The sequence below is a fragment of the Schistocerca piceifrons genome, chromosome 7 (genome assembly GCF_021461385.2).
Source record: "Schistocerca piceifrons isolate TAMUIC-IGC-003096 chromosome 7, iqSchPice1.1, whole genome shotgun sequence".
In the NCBI taxonomy this organism is placed as follows: Eukaryota; Metazoa; Arthropoda; class Insecta; order Orthoptera; family Acrididae; genus Schistocerca; species Schistocerca piceifrons.
The window spans coordinates 46,372,776-46,380,355 of NC_060144.1; the positions used below are offsets into that span (position 1 = coordinate 46,372,776).

Consider the following 7,580-nt stretch of genomic DNA (forward strand, 5'->3'; position numbering starts at 1 on the left):
CTAACCGACGGGAGGCCCTCGTCACACGACATTTTTTTTCCACCCCACATCAGTAGCTTCGTGCATATCAGACCTACTAAGCACCGGCAATATACCCCTTTGACAGCTGCCACCTGTTCCATACCAAGAAGTCCCTTCTGTACAGGCTAGCCACCAATGATCGTCACATCTCAAGTGACGAGCAGTCCCTCTCGAAATATACCAAGGGTTTCACTGAAGCCTTCACTGACTGTATTATCCTCCCAACCTTGTAAAAAAACAGGTCCCGTGCTTTATCTTCCAAGCTTTGTACCACCTCCCAAAGTCCCACCGTTTGGCATAGAGGAACATTCCCCTCATAACTCAGTAACACCCAGAACTGGTATAACTGAATCACGATCTCTGACAGGGTTTCGATTACCTGTCATCATGCCCTGAAATGAGAAATGTCCTACCCACTATCCTTTACACCCCTCCCATGGTGATATTCCGCTCTCCACCGAACCTACACAATATACTTGTCCATCCTTACACAACCCCTGCTGCCAACCCCATACCTCATGGTTCACACCCCTGCATTAGACCTAGATGTAAGGCCTGTCCCACACATACTCCCACCACCACCAACTCCACTCCGGTTAGTAACATCACCTATCCCATCAGAGGCAGGGCTACCTGTGAAACCAATCATGTGGTCTACAAGCTAAGCTGCAGTCACAGTGATGCATTCTGTGTAGGCATGACAACCAACAAGCTGTATGTGTGTATGAATGACCACTGACAGACCATGACTAAGAAACAGGTGGACAACCCTGTTGCTGAACACGCTGCCAAACGTGATATCCTTCATTTCAATGACTGATTCACAGCCTTTGTCATATGGATCCTTCCCACTAGTTTTTCTGAATTGTACAGGTGGGAACTTTCCCTGCAATACATCCTATGTTCCCATAACTCTCCTGGTCTCAACCTTCATTGGTCACTGTCCTGACGTATCCAGCCACTTCCCTGTTCCCATTACAGCACTACGCAGCATCATTTCACCATCACACCCAGTCTTTTTTACTTTCTCTCCTTTTCTGTTACTTCCTGCCGCCTCTCCCTAACTCTCCCCAACCCTCTGTCTAGCCTGTAGCACTACTCTGTCTGCCACCCATACCGTACTACCCCTTCCCCTTACTGCCCCCAGGCTCCTCCTTACCCCCACCCAGTCTCCACTCCCATCATGAACTGGTGCTGCTGGTAGCAGTGTGGTTTCCGTTGCCTGAGACTGCAATCGTGTGTATGAGTAGCGTTTGCGCAAGCGGGCGCGCGCGCTTTTGTGTGTGTGTGTGTGTGTGTGTGTGTGTGTGTGTGTGTGTGTGTGTGTGACTGTCTGTTATCTATTTTTTATCTATTTGTGAGAATCTATTATTGTGCCTATCTGTGTCTCAGCATCTCCCCTATATGGTGAATGGCAACTTTCTTTTCCATAGTGTCGTTACATTCCGTCCTGGACTCTCCATTGTTTGATTTTTGCCTGTCGGCTTTCCTTCGATCCTAACCACGTCCTGTTCTCCTTTGTTACTATTTTCTAATGCATCACTATACTCAGCGTCCATCCTTCTTTCTCTTCTTTCCTGTGTATCTCTTTTCACCTTACAAACCGCACTGCACGCTCTTCTTACGAGCCCCACTGTATCAACCGTCTCCGCCGAGGACAACAGACGGCTCAAAGAACACGCTGTTTGTTGGTGCAGCATCTATGTCCCACATTAATCCCACCGATACAAATAATCCTATAACTTCAAACTGATCACTCTCCCTACATCACTCTCGCGTATTTTCGCGTGTTATTTCCCGCACCTTTCCGGGATCCTGTATCTCAATCTACGAACCCCTCCTCACCCTCACTCTTTCTCCGTTCTATCCTAGTATGCACCACTAATTACATCTCACCCAGTCACATCTGCCGTCATCCTTCTTCACACTTATCCATCCCCATACCCGCTACCCACAGTAATATATATTTTTATATTTATGTCTTTACTCTGATCCTTGTGTCTTCACCCAAATTTTAGTGAGTGTTCGCCTTTCGTTATCGTTGACACCCTCACGTATTTTTGCACCCTCCAAGGGGTCAACCGGCCCTTACTTATTACCGAGCGAGGTGGCGCAGTGGTTAGCGCACTGGACTCGCATTCGGGAGGACGACGGTTCAATCCCGTCTCCGGCCATCCTGATTTAGGTTTTCCGTGATTTCCCTAAATCGTTTCAGGCAAATGCCGGGATGGTTCCTTTGAAAGGGCACGGCCGATTTCCTTCCCAATCCTTCCCTAACCCGAGCTTGCGCTCCGTCTCTAATGACCTCGTTGTCGACGGGACGTTAAACACTAACCACCACCACCTTACTTATTGCTGTCAATATATCTATGTCAATATATCCTTGCCTCACGTACGACGTTGTAGGTACTATCGATAGTCGAGCGCCCACTGCGCCAGAGGGCAGTCAGTGTTGAGACTCCGAGCCAGAGAGTTGTTGGCTGCTAAGCGAGCAGGGCGGATTTCTGCAGGACGGCCGACCGCGTTTACAGTTGTTTAACGGCTGTGTGTGTCACCCAAAGCCGTTGGCCTGACCTCCAGCAAATGACATTAATTGGGTGATTTGTTTGATGTGTTAATTGTTCATTTGTGCCCTGTGATTACGTGACAACCGCTCCGGACACCCACGATTTGGTCTGCAGTGAGAACTCTGTATTCAGTGCCACATGGAAAACATAAGCGTGTGACGACATTAATAGGCGACCTGTGATGAGTTAACCATTATTACTTTGTCAGACGAAGGGAGTAACCGCCTCATTCGTGCTGCTTAGACCAAAGATATCGAACATTAAATACAAAGTATGTACCTATTATTGCTACCTGACATCCTAATCAGCTCTGCTGAATTTGATACGAAGCAACTCCAATGGAAAACATTAACCGATCAACCTTTATTAGTTGCACATGGCCGAGTTATATTAAACTATTAGGCTATTAGGCTATAATCAACTAGTCAGTAACGGTGGATTGAATAGGGAGTGTATCAATCCATTTCATGGTTCTCGTGAATTTTCACACGTATTTGGGTGTATTTCTGCGAAATCTTTCGGACGTAATTCTACGTTATTTAAGTAATTTTTCGCGTTTTTTCCTTCACCATGGATCCTTGCTCCTCCCACCTGCGTCAGTACAGAAAAATTTTCTTATCCCTAACCAGAAGCCAGTCCCACATACTGTTCCTGCGTTGTTTCTTGGCTCGTGGAATCCGCACCAAATGGCCTTACCATCAAATTAGCCATCTCTGGCGGCCACCCCTCCTTCCACAATAACCTCCACCTGTTCAGATTCCGTCAATCCTTAGCCCTCGAAAACGTACTCCTGCAAAACCATATCAACCAAGCCCAAACCTCCTTGCAGTCCCTCTCTCCATCCGCAAAATTTGACGGCTATGCAATCGCAACTTCATGGAACCCATAACACACATTGAAACTCGTGCCCTGCAGGAACTAGTGCAACATGCAAAATGCCACCTCAAAAAGCTCTCCATCATGCTCACTTCCTACTCCCACTTTGGTGTACCACTGTCCACCACCTCCACAACAACATCCAAACCTCCACCACGTCCCCTCAGATCTGACAAACCGTACCTCGCAGACCTATTACACTTAGCGCCACTCTCCAAAACTCACTCCCACCACCATACAGAATCCACAACCTAAATATACCCGTAACACAGTAATGAATCTTTCCTCTAGAAGCCTTAGCTTCACAGAAACATCAGTCCTTTTGCAGGGCCTCAGCTTTTTCCCCACTCACAAATTCAATCACGCAGGACTTGTTAAAGACCTAATCTCCTCCTCCCGATCCCTACAGTGGAAAAACTTTTCGCCACCGACCCTACCACTCAGACTCAACCAAAGACCAATACTGAACCCTGCCTAACTCAGTTCACTCCTCCATCAAAACGTGATCCACCCCTCCCCCCTCCCCACTCCCTCAAATCACTCCCAGTTAACTTTACAGAATTTCTTAACCTCGAACCTTGCCTCACCATCATGTCCAAAACCTCTCAACATACAAACCCAACTTACATCTGCAGAAAGAACCACAGTCCGCCCTCTAAAAGCTGATCGCGACCTTATAATCCTACTATGCTGAAAAAGGTCCCACAACTGTTCTTTTGAACTGCAGGGACAACCTGGCAGAAGGATCCCACCAGCCATCAGATACAGCCATCTACAAACTTTGATAAAGTGACCCCATATCAGAAATACAGCAAGAGCTTCAGTCACTCCTGAAATCCTTAAGCCCATCCCAGAACCTCTCCCCATATTCCATCCCTCTACTCACCCCTACCACTCCCCACACTCTACATGCTTCCTGAAGTACACAAACCTAAGCACCAAGGATGCCCCACTGTGTGCGGAATATGAGCCCCCATTGAGAGAATCTCTGCACTCGCAGACCAACACCTTCAACCTAATACGCAGTTCCTACCCTCCTGTATAAAAGATACCAACCATTTCCCCCACCGACTCTCCACAGTTCTGTCCCTTTATAACATGATGCCCTACTCATGTTGATTCCATCTCCCTTTACACTAACATTCCTAATGCTCATGGCCTTACCGCAATTGAACACTATCTTTCCCAACGCCTGACGGATTCAAAAACCAGCAACCTCCTTCGTAGTCGCCATGACAAACTATATCCTCACCCACAATTACTTCTCCTTTGAAGGCATTACCTACAAACAAATCCAGGGTACAGTTATGGGCACTCACATGGCACCATCCTCTGCCACCCTTTCCATGGGCCATCTAGAGGAATCCTTCCTAAACATTCAGAAGCCTAAATGCCTCACCTGGTTCAGATTCACTGATGACATCTTTATTGCATGGATCGAAGGTGACGACACCCTTTCTACATTCATCCAGAGCCTCAACAACTTCTCCACCATTTGCTTCACCTGGTCCTACTCAACCCAACAAGCCATCTTCCTAGACGTTGATCTCCACCTCAAAGATGGCTACATCAGTAGCTCTGTGCACATCAGACCTACTAACCACCAGAAATACATCCCTCTGACAGCTGCCACCTGTTCCATACCAAGAATTCCCTTCTGTACAAATTAGCCACCAGTGGTCATCACATCTCAAGGTATGAGCAGTCCCTCTCGAAATATACCAAGGGTCTCACTTAAGCCTTCACTGTGTATTATCCTCCCAACTTTGTAAAAAAACAAATGTCCAGTGCTTTATCTTTCAAGGTTCCCACCACCTCCAAAAGTCTCACCGTTTGGCCACAGAGGAACATTCCCCCCATAACTCAGTACCATTCAGGACTGGTGTAACTCAATCACATTCTCTGACATAGTTTCGATTACCTCTTGTTGTGCCCTGAAATGAGAAATGTCCTACCCTGTATCCTTTCCACCCCTCCCACAGTGGTATTTCGCTCTCCACTGAACCTACACAATATACTTATGCATCCTTACACAATCCCTCCTCCCCATCCCTTACCTCATGGCTCATACCTCTGTAACAGGCCTAGATGTAAGACCTGTTCTATATAGCCTCCCACCACCACCTGTTCCAGTCCAGTCACAAACATCCCCTATCCCATCAAAGCTAGGGCTGCCTTTGAAACCAGTCACATGATCAACAAGCTCAGCTGTCACCATTGTGCTGCATTCTATGTGGACATGACGACCAACAAGCTGTCTGTCCTCATGAATGTCCACTGACAAACTGGCCAAGAAACAAGTAGACCACCCTGTAGTTGAGCATGCTGTCAAAAATGACATGCTTCATTTCAATGACTGCTTCACAGCCTGTGCGACACCGGATTTTCTAAATTGCGCAGGTGGGAACTTTCCCTGTAATACATCCTACGTTCCTGTAACCCTCTTTGCCTCAACTTTCGTTAGTCACTGTCCTCACCCATCCAGCCCCTTCGCTGTTCCCATTGCAGCACTACAGAGTCGTCATTCCACTATTACAACCAGTCTTTTTACTTCTCTTCTTTTTCTGCTACTCCCCCCCATTCTCTCCTTCCCTCCGTCTAATCTGCAGCACTACACTGTCCGCCACCCCTACCATACTATCCCTCCCCCTCCCTGCCCCAGTCTCCTCCTTACCCCAACCCAGTCTCAACCCCATCATGCAGTGGTGCTGCTGTTCGTAGTGTGGTTTCAGTTGCCTGAGACTGCAGTCGTGTGTGTGAGTTGCTTTTGCATGAGTGTGTGTTTGTGTGTCTGTCGTCTATTTTTGACGGTGGTCTTACTGGATGAAAGCTTGATTTATTTGTGAGAATCTTTTTGTTGTGCATGCCTGGGACTCAGCATCTCCGCTATAGGTGAGTGGTTACTTTCCTTTTCATAATATTGTTACAATAGCTTTTACAGATTTTATGAATGGTCCTGTAAAGTGTGAAGCTCATTCCAATGTACGGATGATTTGAGAATTGTTTAAGACTGATTTTTCCATAATTTCGTATATTTTGGACAGAAAAATTTAAAAAATGTCTTGGTTTTCCTGAACAGAGGAAACGCAGCTTCCATGAGTCAACCATTAAATCAGGGAGTAATTCAGAATTTCAGATGTTTTCACAGAGTTTCTTTTCTTCAAGAGCTTATCAATTCAGAATTTTTATTGGTTTTTTAAAATAAAAAATTTGAACACTAAAGGTGCTAATTAGGAACCGTATGGCATGGAATAAAGTTAATTCTGTTACTCTCTCGAAGTCTTGGCGAAAACTCTCGACAAAAGCCTACGAAAAAGTATAAAATCTAATAATCCGACAGAAAATGGTGCTTTTGTTTAATTGTTAGGTGGTGCTCAAAATGAAAGAAGAAATTCGCCTCGAGATGAAGTTTTGGACTGGATAGACACTGACACTAAAGAATCTGTATTGGAAGAAATGTACAACGAAATGATAGCAGAAAGTGTGATATTGTGACAAAAACAACTTCAGTCACCAGATATCGAAACGGATGAGGAAGAAGTGGTTGACGCAAAAAATTCAACATCTCGACATACCTGGAATGAAGTGACTGTCGCTATTGGTACATGTCTAAGATTTGCTGAAAGCACCAAATCGTAGAACATTGTATGACTTGTAAATTTGTGTACTATATGTAACATATACTTGGAAAAAAAGCCGATAGAAAAGAACAGAAATACACTCCTGGAAATTGAAATAAGAACACCGTGAATTCATTGTCCCAGGAAGGGGAAACTTTATTGACACATTCCTGGGGTCAGATACATCACATGATCACACTGACAGAACCACAGGCACATAGACACAGGCAACAGAGCATGCACAATGTCGGCACTAGTACAGTGTATATCCACCTTTCGCAGCAATGCAGGCTGCTATTCTCCCATGGAGACGATCGTAGAGATGCTGGATGTAGTCCTGTGGAACGGCTTGCCATGCCATTTCCACCTGGCGCCTCAGTTGGACCAGCGTTCGTGCTGGACGTGCAGACAGCGTGAGACGACGCTTCATCCAGTCCCAAACATGCTCAATGGGGGACAGATCCGGAGATCTTGCTGGCCAGGTTAGTTGACTTAC

General features: G+C 46.1%; 1 non-coding gene across 1 annotated transcript; it reads left to right on the forward strand.

Annotated features, from left to right (window-relative positions):
* The first annotated feature begins 2,122 nt into the window (after positions 1 to 2,122).
* On the forward strand, positions 2,123 to 2,195 carry Trnaa-cgc. Its single transcript has one exon. It is a non-coding gene; the product is annotated as a tRNA-Ala (tRNA).
* The last annotated feature ends 5,385 nt before the right edge of the window (positions 2,196 to 7,580 follow it).